The sequence below is a fragment of the Aethina tumida genome, chromosome 4 (genome assembly GCF_024364675.1).
Source record: "Aethina tumida isolate Nest 87 chromosome 4, icAetTumi1.1, whole genome shotgun sequence".
Taxonomy (NCBI): Eukaryota; Metazoa; Arthropoda; class Insecta; order Coleoptera; family Nitidulidae; genus Aethina; species Aethina tumida.
The window spans coordinates 8,672,843-8,690,930 of NC_065438.1; the positions used below are offsets into that span (position 1 = coordinate 8,672,843).

Genomic DNA, 18,088 nt, shown 5'->3' on the forward strand with positions numbered 1-18,088 from the left:
GGGGGTGTCTCGTTTTCAAATGCGATTAAAATTTCATTTGTGCAGCAATTATATATTTTTATTATTTCAGTGTTGACAACAGTAATTGTAGTATCAAAGCAATCAAGTTACCCCCTTTTGACACATTCACTTTGATACTTGTTAATAAACTAATAATAAAAATATTATTATTATTATATATTATTAGTTTTAACATTTACCTATAAAGGTTTAGAAACAAGTATCGGAATTTTACATGAAGTACCATTCCTTGGTTTAGGTTTGAGTCCACTGTTAGAACTTGGCTTGTTCAACGTCGTGCTAGTTGATGATCTGTTTAACACCATTGTAGATCCAGGTGGCTTCAACATCCTTGACTTCTTTAACACAGGTTTATTTTCGATATTGTTAGTTGTTGAACTAACAACAGAAGCAACTCTAATATCTTTTAATGAGCTGCTTTTGCTCCACAATTGATTGTTAATTGTTTTAACATCTGCAATTTTAGGCTTATCCATCGATGTCTTACTATTGTTAAGTAAAGTTAAAGGTGCTCTTTCCTCAAATGTACAGGGGATAATGAAGGTGTTCAGTCTTTCTTCTTTCTTTAAGAAACTTTTATATTTTGATAATGAAGGTTCGCTCTTACACTCGCTGATTTTCTCCACAATAAATGTCTTCTGTCTGTTGTTTGGTGTAAGGAACATGGAACTTCCAGATGCCATATTTACACTGATATTTTTACTTGATAAAAGATAAATTTGCCTCAGACTTTGATTCCACTGAATCGTTGTACACAATTTTTGTTTTGGTACTGAGGATCTGTTTTGACCTTTTTAATATAATCATTGACAGGTAAAATCAGAATTACTTTATTTTGAATTACATCAATAATTACCTAAATATTAAATTAATAACTGAATTAAGTCTCCGATTATATTTATTTTAATATTGGCTTATCACTATTAAATTCCACAAATCAATTTAAATTATTTTAATTTAATATTATTCATTTTCATTTTACGTTAACACTTTCTCAAACTCATTAAGTATAGCTTGTTGTGCGTTTTATTAGACCGTTCATTCAAAAATTCATAAATAAATTGTTTACCCACCCTAATGAATGAGCAAACAGAATATCAAATTACTCCTTTAAGGATTTTCACCTGGTTTAATTTGACTTAATGAGAAGCTTTTAATTTCTTTGGACTTGAGATTATATTAAATCATATCGTAATTTTAATCTTAATTTCATGTCATTCATTAAGTTGCAGGATTAATTAATATGGTCATATATAATAATTATAAACTATTTTTAATTAAAAAAAGTGATTAAATTTTGTTTTTTTGCAAAAACAGTTAGTAGACTAGAATCGCTTTGATAAATGAATTTATAGTGGTCATTTATTTCTTGTTCCTTTCCTTAATCCCAATCCCTTGTGCAAATAATGGGTATTTAAGGTTTTCGACGACCTAGGCAAAAAGGTGGATGTTTGTGGGCAAAATGTTGATTATCCATCAATCATTAAAAAAAGTCAATCACTTTATTTTATTTCCCTAAGAATATAGCCACAAAAAGGATAATTTCTGCTTTTTACTATTCGAGTTTTCATTTAATGGTAGATTGTTCATTGACTCAAGATGAATGCAATATTAAATGTGTCAGTTTTCGAGCAGTCATTTATGGATAATTTCCATTCTGCGTAATTAAATAATTACTTTACAGTCTACATCCGTGGAAAAAAGTTATTAAACAGAAATTCGTCCAGTTATACTCGAATCTGTTAAATTGCCTGTCACCATTGAACAACGTCAATCGGCTAAATCAAATTGTAAATATCGCCTCTAATCATGCAAATTCATCTATAAACATTACCGACGTGAACACGGCAATAATAATGGTTTTAATTCTGAAAAGCAATTTGCCACACATATGCAAATCTCATTTAATTGTTCGGACAGTGGAAATTATTTTTAAAACTAATTCACTAAACAACTGTATTAATCACTGCGAAAATCAAGATTGATTGACGTACTCATTACTGAGTTGTTCGTTCCTGCTGACAAAAAAATTAGTTACAAAGTAAATAACTGGATAGTTGGAACAATACACTTAAGTTAGAAAAACTTCCGCCTATGAAACTTATGATTTCGCACGAAAAAGTTTCGTAATCATACTAAATGGATTTTGTAAAAGTTGCACTTGGACGAAATTATGAAATTAATTAAAATACCTGTATACCTTTGAGGTAAAAGTTTTCTTTGTTTACGCGAAAGAATTCACCACATCAAGCGAGATATTTCATTCGACTTTATGACGCGAATCGTTCAGATTTGAGATGGAATTCTGGATTTTTAAAACGGGCATTCTTGTGCTGCGAACAACTCATTTACTAATGGAATTTATGGTAAGTGCAACTGCAAACATTAATGTTGAATTAATAATTGGTTTAGTTGAAATTAATAATTATATTGCTTCATTATATTTGTCTGTAATATTCTATGATTAATCTGCTAAATAGTTTATTATGTATGAACGTAATTATAATTATAATCATCGTACATATCGATTAATAAAATCAATAATTTTGTAATAAAATTGTAATTAATTATTGAAACAAGAGTTTAAATTTTTAAAATATAATTAAATTATATTAAATTGTATTAAACAAATTTTGTTTAATAGTTATTGATTGTTAATTCCAACTCGTACAGTTTGTTTATCAATAGAATTATTGAAATAAGTTAATATTTTTAAAGTAAACAATTTAACAAAAATGAAGTTGTTTTATTTCAATTTTAGTTCACTGGTGTTTGACAACGTGTTCTCACAATGTCACAGGTATTTTAAGTTTTATTTATTGTTTTCCTACGTAATGAATTGACATTAAATGCAAAATTCTAATTTATGTGAATCATTACTCTTTACTAAAAAAACTACACTCAAGCATAGCTGACTCAATCAACAATTGAATTCTGAGAAGGTATTCAGAAATGAATAACACAACCAGACAAGAACAAGGTCAAAAAAGGTTTCAAACCATGACTAAGATTGTTTTCTATGTATCCAAACATTGAGGTAAAGGTTTGTAACCAGCAATTTTTTGCAAATTTAATTTGAGCAAAATAAGACAAGCAAAAATTACAAAACTTACATTAGCACCATTTGCTGGGACAGAAGATAATGCCAGATGGGTGCATCAGTAACTTTTTAAAGTAGATATTTCTACTATGGTTTGGTCTCTCAAAACCTTTTTTAAGATTAGTCAAAATTTGGAATAAAATCAAGATGGTAACTAATACCAGAGAAGAAAATACTCCATATTAATTTTATTTATTTTTATTTATTTAATTTTTGTAGAAATGTTATCCGTTGTTAGATCCATTTTTAACAGGTACTATATTTTTTTAATTAATCAGTAAAGTTACCTTTAAATACTATAAAAAATATGATTTAGATGTTTACTAAATGTTTAAACATTGTGAATGCGCAAACAAATTGTATAATCAAAACTACATCCAAAAGGCAATTAATTTTATGTTTTCAAATATCTTATCCTAATTCATTTGAATATTTTAATAGAGTTTTTTGTTTCGCATCCACCATTTTTACAACTGCTGTTAAAAATGGCGAATGCGCCACCAATCCAATAATTAGTTACTATTAAACAAACTTTAAGAATAAGTTGATTATATAAAAAGTAATTTATTTTACCCACTGTTAGATCCATTTTTAACAGGTACTATTTAAATTTTTTTAATTAATCAGTAAAGTAATCTTTAAAATACTATAAAAAATATGATTTTGATGTTTAATAAATGTTTAAACATCTTGAATGCGTAAACAAATTGTATAATTACAACTACATCTAAAAGGCAATTAATTTTATGTTTTCAAATATCTTATCTTAATTCATTTGAATATTTTAATTAAGTATTTTGTTTCGCATCCACCATTTTTACATCTGTTAAAAATGGCGAATGCGCCACCAATCCAATAATTAATTACCATTAAACAAATTCTAAGAATAAGGTGATTATATTAAAAGTAATTCATTTTATCCACAGTTAGATCCATTTTTAATAGGTACTATTTAAATTTTTTAATTAATCAGTAAAGATACCTTTAAAATACTATAAAAATTATGATTTTGATGTTTAATAAATGTTTAAACATCGTGAAGGCGCAAACAAATTGTATAATTAGAACTACATCCAAAAGGCAATTAATTTTATGTTTTCAAAATCTTATCCTAATTCATTTGAATATTTTAATTAAGTTTTTTGTTTCGCATCCACCATTTTTACAACTGTTGTTAAAAATGGCGAATGCGCTACCAATCTAATAATTAGTTACTATTAAATAAATTCTAAGAATAAGACGATTGTATTAAAAGTAATTTGTTTTATCCACAGTTAGATCCATTTTTAATAGGTACTATTTAAATTTTTTTAATTAATCAGTAAAGTAACCTTTAAAATACTATAAAAAATATGATTTTGATGTTTAATAAATGTTTAAACATCGTGAATGCGCAATCAAATTGTATAATTACAACTACATCCGAAAGGCAATTAATTTTATGTTTTTAAGTATCTTATCCTAATTCATTTGAATATTTTAATTGAGTTTTTTGTTTCGCATCCACCATTTTTACAACTGTTGTTAAAAATGGCGAATGCGCAACCAATCCAATAATTAGTTACTATTAAACAAATTCTAAGAATAAGTTGATTATATAAAAAGTAATTTATTTTACCCACTGTTAGATCCATTTTTAATAGGTACTATTTAAATTTTTTTAATTAATCAGTAAAGTAACCTTTAAAATACTATAAAAAATATGATTTTGATGTTTAATAAATGTTTAAACATCTTGAATGCGTAAACAAATTGTATAATTACAACTACATCCAAAAGGCAATTAATTTTATGTTTTCAAATATCTTATCCTAATTCATTTGAATATTTTAATAGAGTTTTTTGTTTCGCATCCACCATTTTTACAACTGTTGTTAAAAATGGCGAATGCGCCAATCCAATAGGAATTTCGTTGTGGGCCAGAAAATTTAGACATTTTGTCTAAAATCACATAATATCATGCTTTATAATTGAAAAAATATATTGTTTTTACATTTACATTTTATGAGGGTGTCTCAATTCAAAAGAGAAATTAAAATTTCAGTAGTTATATATTTTTATTTCAGTACACAATTCATAATGTTGACAATAGAAATTGTCAAAGCAGAGGTGAGAAGTTAATTGCTTTTGGCACATCTACTTTGAAAATGAACTAATAATAAAAATTATTAGTTCATTAATAATATTAACAAGTTTCGGAATTTTACGCAGATTTCTGCAACGATGTGTTAGGATTCTGGCTTTTCAGTGTTGAATTAGTCGGTGGCTTCAACATCGTTGACGAACCCTCCTTCTTTAATACAGGTTTATTTTCGATATTGTTAGTTCTTGAACTAACAACAGAAGCAATTCCAATATCTCTTAATGAGTTGCTTTAGCTCCACAATTGATTTTTAATTGTGTTTATTAAAAACAAAGTAAAAACCTGTGAATATAATGATGAGGGTTGTTCGGATTTGCAACAGAAACTTTTGTAAGAAGTAAATTAATATTCTATAATGTATATAATTATGTATTAATTTTAATGCATTTATAAAATTATTTCGGAAACATTAATATAATATTTAAATTTAATCATTTGGTATTTGAATCTATTGAATGAATAAATATAAATTGTAGGCTTATTTAATTTTCAAAATTTGGTTTATAAATGTTTAATGAACTGTGCTTTTACATAATTTATGAGCAATTTAAAATATAAATAAATAATTAATAATATTTTTTAATTGCCAATAATTTTCCATATGATTAATAATTTATATATCAACTGCTTAGTAATTTTGAATTAACCCATTAATATTTTTAGTGCATCCACTAAAATTTTAAAAATAGGTGCTAAATCAATTAAAACGAAACAAACGAACTATCCAACAGCCTGACTGTTCGTTAGACACAGTTTCCACTGATTTGAAATCAAACAGAATTATCCATAGAAATAAAAAAGGAAAATGAACATAATCTCCGTTAGATTTTCCAGATAACGAGACGTGTGAAATTAAATGAGAAATTATCGTCAGAGCGGCAATTCGATTGCAATACGTACGTACGTAAAGTTCAATTGCTGTGAACCCGGTTTTATTCGGCATTTCAAGCTGCATAAATTGACATCTACACATATAATAAACAGGATGTTTGTTCATTTTCAATTTGCAGCCCATTTTATTCTTCCTGTTTCCTTTCATTTACGGTAAATGTTACTGGGTCGATTATTAAAAATAAATTTATAGCAGGCAATTATAATTAATTAATTTTGAACGAATGCAGTTAAAAAAATACAATTCGGTTTTCGCAAATAAAAATAATTCACCACAACGCATAATTGAATTGCATTTAAATGTTAAGCGTCAATTTTCTGTCGCTCACAATTTAATAAATAAATGAATAATAAATTTTGCATTCATTGTAGTCGAATTCATTTATACAATGCAATAAAATTATTTTTTTCGAATATTGAAAATTGTTAATTTAAAATGTTCCCAGTTCGTATATGAGGGAGCTCATTATAAATAACTTGAGGCTGTTTACGATTTTTTTATGTAAAACAGAAAATCAATTCCTTTTGTATTAAGAGAATTAATATTAATTATGTCTATATAAGAAAAAGCAATAATTGTTCGTAGCCAAAATTGCAAATATTGTTCCAAGTGCTTAGTTAATATTTGTCAATCAAGAAAATTAAGTAAACAATTTTATGTTTAATTTAAAACATTTTTCATATTATTTGATGTTTCAATTTTATTTTTTGTGACAAATTTAATATTTATTAAATATATTTTCAAATATACAAAATTGCCCTAAAGTTAAGTGTTTTTTGATTTATTGTGGTGTGAACAAAACACTAAAAAACAATCCAAAAATTATACTTAAAGGCATCATTTTCAATATTTATTTTGTTTATACTTTTTGTGTTGAATAATGGTGAAAGTTAACCAGCTTAAAAGTTATAAAAAAGTTAATAAGTTAGTTAGAATTTAGAAGGGGGATTAAATAAAAGAATGTTTTTAAAGAAACACTCACAAAATCAATTTTATCTAAATCAATAATTTCTTTGCCGGAAATTACATTTTTAAATGGTCTAATAAAAATACAGATTTTGATAGGCTTAATGGGTTTTACTACTATAAATGAATTATTGATTAAAGTTTAATAATTTCGATAAAAAAATGTCCCATTCTGATTATAGCTACGTAAAATCGTTTTTATTATTCAAGATGTAATGCGAAAAGTATGCAGATGTATGTTTTACGAATAAGCAAAAAGGAACAAAACGATTCGTAAATGTTCCACGTCTTTTTGTGGGTTTATCAAAGGCCCATCATTCCTCAGTATTAGTTGAACTTTACTATTTGCGACGTGACGAGAACTTTCTTAATATGTCCGTTTCTTACACTCGAAGAAATGTTCCAATTAAACCGGGAAAATTCACCACCGACTCCCTTAACCCACATAACAAAGTGTCTGAGTAAACGACAAAAACAAAATTTTGCATATCGAGATCTGATTAGTTTTTTTTTTAATTACTGAAGTTTCTAGAATTATCACTAGTTGAGAAACTTTAGCAATATGTTCTGATTTCAGTAACGTTATTGCATAATATTAAGTTTTCCAGTTGGTTCTGGTTTCAAAGGCCAAAGTTCAAACCCGCATTTTCTAATGAAATTTCTATCTCGTTACTAAGAATGAATATTTACTTTTTTAGGTAAATTAATAATAAAATTCTTATTAAAATCATTCCAACATAATTTATTATTTTGATAATATAAAAACGAACGAAGTATATTAATTAAATTCTAAAGTTTGTACTTAATTATATTATTGAAGGTTGAGAAGCAGTGTCCTTATAATACATGTCAATGATCCTCTCAAAGTTTTGAGGGTATTTACAAGTTCTGAATGTGTAGTTTAGTGAACAGCGCTATTTAAGTCATACGGCTTAATTCTAGTTATAAATTTAGATTGTTAAAGAACCAATTATTCCTAATAAATCACAAAACTTTTCCAGTTGGTTCTGGTGTCAAAGACTCATTTTCTAATACAACTTTTGTCTCGTCAAGAAATGAAAATGTACTCTTTTAGATAAATTAATAACAAATATTCTTATTAAAATCATTCAAATATTTAACACTTTGATAGTATTAAAAAGTACAAAATTTACTAATTAAATTTTAATGTTTGTACTTGATATTCAAGTTTTTAATGAACGTTGAGAAATAGTTTTCTTACAAAGCATGTCAGTGAAATCCTGTCCAAAGTTTTGAGGGTATTTATATGTTCTGAATGTGTAGTTTAGTAGTACTACTTAAATTATACGATTTAATTCTGGGTAGAAATTTAAATTGTTTAAGAATCAATTATTTCTAATAAATCATAAAACTTTTCCAGTTGGTTCTGATGTCAAAGCCTCATATTCTAATACAACTTTTGTCTCGTCGTCGTACTAGATATGAAAATTTACTTTTTTAGACAAATTAATAATAAATATTCTTATTAAAATCATTCAAATATTTAACATTTTGTTAGTATAAAAAAGTACAAAGTTTACTAATTAAATTTTAATGATTGTAATTGATGATATTCAAGTTATTATTGAACATTGAGAAAAAGTTTTCGTAAGATCTCTCCACAGTTTTGAGGGTGTTTATACGTTCTGAATGTGTAGTTTAGTGAACAGTACTATTTAAATTATACGATTTAATTCTGGGTAGAAATTTAAATTGTTTGAGAACCAATTATTTCTAATATATCCTAAAACTTTTTCAGTTGGTTTCGTTGTCAAAATCTCATTTCCTAATACAACTTTTGTCTCGTCGTCGTACTAGAAATGAAAATTTACTCTTTTAGATAAATTAATACCAAATATTCTTATTAAAATCACTCAAATATTTAACATTTTGATAGTATAAATAAGTACAAAGATTACTAATTAAATTTTAATGTTTGTACTCATCACATTCAAGTTATTATTGAACGCTGAGAAACAGTTTTCTTATAATACATGTTAGTGATACCTTCTCCAAAGTTTTGAGGATATTTATACGTTTTAAATGTGTAGTTTACGGATTATTCTGGGTAAAAATTAAGAATCAATTATTTCTAATGAATCATAAAACTTTTCCAGTTGGTTCTGGTTTCAGAGGTTAAAGTTCAAAACTTCATTTTCTAACAAAACTTCTGACTTGTCACTAAAAATTAAAATTTACATTTTTAGTTAAATTAATAAAAGTCTTATTAAAAGGTTGAACAAAGTATAGTAATTAAATTTCAATGTCTGTACTTGGTCTTATATGAATTATTATTGAAGTTTGAAAAACAGTTTTCTTACAATATATGTCAGTGTTCCTCTCTCCAATGTTTTGTGGGTTCTGAATGTGTACTTTAGTTTATACGGTTTAATTCTGGGTAGAAATTCAGATTGTTAAAGTACCAATTATTTTTAATGAACCATAAAAATATTAAAAGCAAATGAAAACATTAAAATATATTATTTAAAAATTGTGGCTCTGTCATGCAATATTTTATATGACTACATAAAAAGACAGAGTTATATTACATTTTTGTGCAACGAAACCATTACTTGAGTTACGTCAGTGATATGAAATATATTTTTGTATAAGGTAATTAAAAGGGACAATAAGATTTGAAATTGTATTTCTGACTATAATGATTCTTTTATCTGTAGTAACTTGTTTAACTTGAGTGTTAAAATGAACAATTCCATTCAGTATTCAGGTAAAAGTATTTTAATTAACGGAGGAATGTAACTTTCAATTCAGTTCAATTCAGTGTTGATTATTATTGATTTATTTCATAATATAACTATAAAAATATATAATTATACATTTAGAATAGGAGCATAAAGTATGTAAAACATAAAAACTATATAATAGATTTATTAATATCAGAAGTTATAAATTTACAGGCAACGAAAAATATTCCAATAGATCGAGGTAAAATAAGTCCAGACTCAATAAAAATTCTGATTAGTTATGTTCATAGTTTTTATGTGTGTTTGCCAAACAATCCAGTTGTAGATTTAATATCCGCAGATTTACTTTTAACACTTACGATATATTTGTATCCATTATTAAATTTCAAACCTACAAGTCAACAAAATTACTATTATGGCATTATTCAACAAACTTAACCATTCCACAATCTCGAATTAAACATGGGGGTCAAACACAACTGGTGATCAGTTCAGTTCCTGGATTAAAGGTAGGAAACAACGATGGAAATTCTCATTTGTACATAGATTTCAATACAATTCCACAAAATAGTGGAATATCTCTTGAAAACCGACCTGGAATTAATTATTTGTTTAATTTGTGGAAGTGTGATCTGAATGGTTTGCTAGGCAAATAAGGTTATTGATTCCGTGTGTGTAATTCGTAAGTCTTGTCATTGATTGAGGGTACAATGAATTTCCAATTTATTCCCAATCGGCAAGTTTGGAATAAAATTAGATTTACATTAAAAAGTATCATTGTTTTTATATAATTGTATTATATAATTAATTTTCGTAGCCATATTGAAAATATTATTAAGAATTTAGAATTGATAGTTAATAATAATATTAGTATTAGGGGGATCGGTAAGTAATGCCGTTTTCTGACATTAAATTCAAACGAATAATTTTTTGTTGTCTTTTTAATTATTTCAGATTTTTTTACTTACAATATATTGCCATTAAAAATTACCAAAGCACTCCCCCATAAAAGATATATTATTATAATAGACCTCCATTATGTAGCCAAAAAATATATTTAATAACATCCAGATAATCAAAATATATTTTACAATGTATTTTTAAACATAGGCAAGTTAAAAAATGTTTCCTTGATAGAAGTTCATTCAGAAATTTACTTTTATATTATTAAAAACGGTTAATATGGCTATTTTATTGTTATGTGATATTTATAGGAATATCATGGCATTAGTGAAGTTGCTGAGCGATCTACCTTGGTGGGAATCGGTAAAGAAGCAACTAAAAAAGATAGTCAAAACGAAAAAATACTCAGGAGATCATCGATTGTATGCAGAAAATATACGAAATGTGTAAGTATATAATTTTAGTTCGTTAATCATAAAGTGATTTGAGACTTGAGACAGTCTTCCAATCACTTTTTGCTTTAGACGAATTTAAGATGATCCTTTTTAGTGTTAGTTTGGATCCGGACGATGATCTGACCGACCCTCAGCAGTTTACTGGTTTACTCAACTTTTTAGACAATGATTTTGCAAATGTGGAACGTAGGAATTTTTAAACAAAACTCTTCCAAATATCGTCAAACATATTTTACTTTTGAAAGAGAAGAAGCCGAACGGCGGACTACATTTTAGTCTACAACAACAACGTAAATATTAATTAACATAGGCAAATTATTCTTTAATATGTTTCCTGTAACATTTCAGCTGACTGCACAGAATTAGAACACTCTTTTGTGTCGTCTTTGTTGGCGAACGCATTCTTTTCAACAATTCAAAAAAAAAAACCGACAAAAGTCATCCGACCCTGCAGAACTTTAACTTTTCGAATTGGTTCAAGAATTTAAGCTCAAATTCTCAAAAAGCTATACTCAAAAGCTTATTTCATTACTTCGATTGGCTGAAAGATAATGGTAACAGCGTTGGAACAATGAAGATACAGAGACAAGACAGAGACGTACAATTCAATATTTCAATTTCCAAAATAATCATTCCATTCCATGTGGTGCCATCGAAAGAATGGCTTACGATGAAAGACTAGTTAGAATGTAATTTACCACCTGGATGGTCGACCAACTTTGGTTAAGGGTGTTTGACAATTCTTCGATTGTTTGACATGGATTTGCTTCCACTTCTGCCCTTAGCATATCATTGTCTAAGGTCGTTGGTCTTCTTTATCGGTAGGAGTCAGTGAGATCAAAATTACCAAATCATTGTTGACACTTAAGAGCATCTAATGCACTTGGATAAACATCACAAATGCTTTTGGTTGAAACTGTGGCGTTACTACCATTGAAAAATTCATCATCTGCTCTTCTGGTATTTAGCTGGTCATTTCACCCCAAATTGTAAAAACAAATTAATATTGAAGTTAACAATAACCATAAAATAACTTTGGCAAGCCTTCGAGGAATGAGCTGACAAATGACAAGAATTTAAAAATGTTTATGTATTCTAAAGCATTAAAGAGAATTATAATTTCATTTAATTTATAGAATTTTGGGCAATAATTAAAACGTTTAACTAACAACAGTTTAAAAACTCTAATTTTAAGAAAACATATAATGAGGTTCATTTATCATTCAAAATTATAGACAATATTAATTAAGAATTTTATAAAATTAAGTATTTAAAAAGTTGTAAGTGACAATGGACTATAAAGTCTTTCAATTTATTACCGGTTAAGGTATGAATTAAGCTGAATTTAAACACGGAAAAGCAACAAGAACAGTTGCTTAAATATCCTTGAAAGTTTGAGGCGTTAAACATTTCCATAGTTTAATCATCATAATGTATTTTAATTAGTTTCCACTTTGCAAGAAGGTATGTAAGTAGAAATGTTCCGACCGGACGTAAACTTTTGAAATCGTGAGGCACTCAGCGAAAAACAAACAAGAAATTAAGGCCACAGTTGACACAAAACACACGACGGACTCGAAACTTGATGCAATTTCAGGCTACTTATTTATTTATTGTTTGCTGTCGATGTCAAATTGTCTGAGATTGTCGAACTCGGCAAATCTCGCTCTGATTTAACAAATACGTTATAAATTGTCACTGACAGATATTAAAAATGACAATTTGGGTGAAGCCGGATGAAAAAATAGTAAAACCCGACGTTCTAGCTCAAACAGAGTACGTAAGTGACTCGCCCAACTCTGAAACTAACTTGTTGCTAACCAAAAGTGTTGGAAAGAGGAAGACAAGAAGAATGGAGAACGAGAAATTCTTGGTGTCACTTACTGAAGATGAGCAAGTTGAAATCCTTATCTATGGAAAGTCATCCTTTCAAAAGCTTTTGGAGGACGAGGAGGCACTTCAGTTTTGGAACCAGTTTATTGAATTAGACGAGAAGGAACAGGAAGTTATCATTACAGGAAAGTTGTAAAATGTAAACACAATAGTTTTAGTATTTTATTGAATAATAAAATGGCATATTAAAAATATCCTTGTTTAAATTATTTTACACGAGCAAACTATTATCATTAAACGATATTTATAAGCAGTGGATGGAAGTTTTATGAACATTACCTTATAAACCTGCGATATTTTAATAAGTGGCAGTTACTTTACATCTAAGAAACACACATTTCCTTTCTCTTTTACCACATTTTTACTAGTTCTTGTCGTTTTCTTTTTATACACGGCATTTTCTCTTTATACACAGGAGCAACACATGGCGTGGAGATTAAGCAAGTAAAATGGGAAAAGGCAAACGTAAACCGGCAGACAATACGGCTTTTCGAACTGTATTTATGGTGAATTTTACGACGATATTGACAATATTTTTTCGTTTGCTGCATAAAGAAAACCATCGAATTGTCCCGCGTAACACCGTTAGACAAGTAATGGTGAAGGAAACACATTTGTATAGCAATGACGTTTGATTAAATAAATGAGACAGAAAATGCGGTTAATTATGTTTGAAATCTTTTGACTGGAAATTAGGATAAAAGGGCGAAAGTACATAGTGGTCTGTTTGATAGATATGGCATGGGAAATTGCCCTTTAAGGTTACGAGTAATCTAATGAAAGTTATTAGGCCGTTTCCATCTGTTTGTTCTCTCTATTTCCACATGTCATTTTACTGATGCGTGCAAACCGAATTTACGCTTTGGATTTTGCTAAATTGTTGTTTGTTTCAGTTAAATATGGGATTTTGCTGGCATTTGAACTTTGACAAATTGCATCATTTTTGTTCTGTTATTATGAATTCTCATCAGTTGTTGTTTTTGTAATTTCAATTCGAGAATAAAACTTTTTATTGATTTTGAAAGTTCAGAATTATCTGAAGTGTAATATAAAGTATTTGTCGGCAATTAAAATTAATTCAGTTCCTAGAACAAATGTTAAGCAAACATTTTCATTTTTTTTTCATGAAATTCAACTCATTTCCTGAAAAAATCACTTGAATTTAACATCTCCCAGGAATAATGTTGTTTTTTTTTTTCGATAATCTTTTATTAAGGTTCAAATATGTTTTTATTTAACGTGCTCGCTATTAAATTTCCAACAGGGATTTATTTTACCTTGTAATTTGAAAAGTCTTTTGTTACCTTTGTGCAAGTTATATCCGTGTTTACAAAGATTCCAGAATACGTCTTCTTGTCATCGTTCCATCGCGGACTAAACTCCATAACTCTAAATGTAAATTTGTCATGTCACCAACATTGTTATTAGTTAGTTAAGGTCTGATTGTTTGCTTGACAGTTTCAATCTAGTAAATAATTAAGGGTATCTGACATCGGATTACATTTTGAGGTTCCGGTTTGATGTCATTCTGTGTAAGTATTTTGTTGAATTGAATTAAATTGAACTGAATACATTTTCAAAACAGTACATAAAAATGATAAAGATAATCATTACATATAATTAATAATAATTAATTAACAGAATGAACTTAAGTTAAATTACCATTCCAAAAATATTAAATAAGAAATTAGAATTTCAATTAATTTATAAAAATCCAGATCGAAAAAAATATAAGAAAAGTTTTATGAAAGAATCCAGTTGAAAAATGAACACAATAAAAGTACAAAAGTTATGTATTAAATTTATTTAAATTAATGATTATGATAATGTATTAAATTAAGAACATTGAGAATTAATAAAACTGACAATTAGAATCTCAAAATTTAAAATATTTTAGGAATTCTAAAATGTATATAAGAAATTAGACATTTGCTTAATATGCAAAAATTAGTCCAATAATAAAAATAGCTTTAGCTAATAGAAAATTATAAACAATTTAATTAGAAATATAGTAAAGTCCATTAAAATTAAAAAAAAAAAATAAGGAACTATAAAATGAATGAAATCAATATTTGCAAATAAAATAATAAATTAAATAGTAAAAATTATATTAAAATTTTAATGAATTTGTTCAAATCTGATAAATAGTTAAAAAGTGTAAAAAGTAAAACTCATTGAAAATCCATGACAGTATTAAAGATATTATAAAAATAAGGATCTGAAAAAAAATATGTTCAGATTAATAACAGAATAAAAAATTGAGGAACTAATAATTATAACGAAATAATTAAATATACAAAATAATAATCTAAATGGTATAATAAAATTTAAAAAAAATCTCAAAAATAATTAGATTCTTAAAATTAAAAAAATAATGGAGGTTCTAAAAAGAGTAGAACAAATTAAACTTTTTATTAATATGAAAAAATTTCTTCAATAACCGAAGTGTTTATCTAAAAATTATAAAAAAATAATCAGAAATAAACCTCTTTAAAAATACAAAAAATAAATTAAAATTATTTTAATTCAGACAGTATTAAAGACATTATAAAATTAAGAACCAGGAAATTAAAAAAATATATATTCAGATTAATAATAATTTAAATAATTAAGGAATTAATAATTATAATGAAATAATAATTAAAAATAAAAAAACAGAATAGTATAATAAAAATAAAGGAAACCTCAGTATTTAAAAATTTCAAAATTATTGAAATTGATAATTAAAATTCAAAAAATAGAGGTTCTAAAAATTTGTTCAATATTCAAAGTGTTTATCTAAAAATTATATAAAAATTAATTAGAAATAGGGTTAAAATATTGTATAAATAATCCAGTTAGAAATAAAACTCATTAAAAATACAAAAAAAAAAAATAAAATACTTCAAATTCATAACATTATTAAAGATATTATAAAAAAAAGGATCTGGAAATTAAAAAAATATATATCCAGATTAATGACAATATAAAAATTAAGGAAGTAATAATTATAATGAGATAATTAAGTAAAAATGTAAAAAATAATAAATAAATATAATGTAAATATGTAAAAAATTCTTCAATAATAGAGTGTTTATCTAAAAATTACAATAAAATTAATCAGAAATAGGGACAAAATATTCCATAAAATATACAGTTAGAAATAAAACTCACTAAAAATACACAAAATAATTAAAATTGTTTAAATTCAGTTAATATTATTATAAAATTAAGAACGTGGACATTAAAAATATATATATCCAGATTAACGGTATTTTAAAAAATGAAGTAACTAATAATTAAATGTAAAAAATAAAAAACTGATTAGTATAATAAAATTAAAAAAAAATCTCAGCATTTAAAAATTTCAAAATTATTAAAACTGTTAATTAGACTCTGAAAATTAAAAAAATAAAGTTTCTAAAAAGTGTAGAACAAATTAGACTTTTTTAAATATGCAAAAATTTGTTCAATAATTGAAGTGTAAATTAATTAGAAATAGAGTCAAAATATTTTATAAAAAATCTAGTTAGAAATTAAACTCATTAAAAATACAAAAAAATAGAATAAAATAATTCAAATTCATAACAATATTAAAGATATAAAAAAACTGTAAATTAAAAAAATATATACAGATTAATGACAATATAACAAATTAAGGAACTAATAATTATATCAAAGTAATTAAATGTAAAAAATAATAAACTAGTATAATATAATCTGATAAATAGATTCTCAAAATTAAAAAAATAGAGGTTCTAAAAAGCAAATTACAGATTTGATTAATATGCAAAAATTTGTTCAACAATCGAAGTGTATCTATAAAAAATTCTGTTAATATAAAACTCATTAAAAATACATAAAATAAATTAAAGTTATTTAAATTCATGACAAAATATTCTATATTATATAATCTTTAATAAACAATATTATAAAATTAAAAACCTAGAAATTAAATAGAAAATGGTAAAACAAATTTAGTTAAAAAATTGCAAATTTGTCTCATTAATATTACAATAATTGAACATTAATATAAATTAAGTTATATAATACTGAAGAATATTATAGACTTAAGACATTAACTAATAAAATTGACAATCTCAAAATAATAATTCAACCAATTTATAAAAAAATGGTCGATAAAGAAAGAATTTATCCATTGGAAAAATATGTAAAATGTAATTAAAAATAAAGTTCATTAAATTTACAGAAATTGACTAATAAAATTACATAAATATTAATAAATTATAAAATTAAGGAACCAGAAAATTAATAAAATTGAATAATATATTTGAAAAAATTCCAAAATGATGAACAAAAAATTATAATTTGAATTAATTTGCAAACATCTCGTCAACAATTAATGTGTTTAACTACCAGAAAACGATCAAAAACGTAATTTTAGAAAAAAATCCGATTAGACATGACGTTCATTAAAGTTGCAGAAGTTGAGCATTAAAATTATCCAAATTGGTGTAATTTTTCCCCCCCGAGTTCGACGCAAATATAGATTAACTGTTTAAACAAATTAGGGCGAGCGATTCGCACGGGCGTAAAATCGAAAAAGGCAAAAAAAATAGAAGAAAAGCAAAAAAAAAAACAACACGAGAAAAGGAAACCAGAAAGCGAACGACGCATGTCCGCGTGTCGTATAAAAGACGCGCGAAGAGCGTCGAGACGGCCACAAACGGTGCACCCCCGTCCTGTGAACACGATCGCAGACACAAAGGGCGCAACAGAGGAGTCAGACATCCAGCCGTCGCACCGCCGCAACCACCGCACCACCTCGACACTCCACGGAGGGACCACTCGGTCCGGGTGAGCGCGTTTTTCCGGACAAATTGTTGCATCGCGGCCGACCGCGCCAACACCGACGACGCAACCTGTTGAGCTTCGCGCCCACCGACTTGCCAGCTTCGCAGCTTCTCAGCTTCGGTCTCCGATTCAAGGTACCATTTTTATTTCCATCAAGTTTCTATCGTTTTAATCGAAAATGTAATAAGGCAAATTATTGGTCTTTGCAAAATTTTT

The 18,088-nt window shown here is 26.6% G+C and overlaps 1 protein-coding gene across 3 annotated transcripts in view; it reads left to right on the forward strand.

Moving 5' to 3' along the window:
* The first annotated feature begins 17,740 nt into the window (after positions 1-17,740).
* LOC109596127 (uncharacterized) overlaps positions 17,741-18,088 on the forward strand; it is a 57,220-nt gene continuing 56,872 nt past the window's right edge. For 2 of the 3 annotated variants that reach the window (XM_020011606.2, XM_020011608.2), the window contains exon 1: positions 17,741-18,006. The gene's annotated coding sequence lies outside the window, so the exon portion shown is untranslated. The remainder of the gene's footprint in view (positions 18,007-18,088) is intronic. The other variant, XM_020011607.2, reaches the window with a different exon arrangement.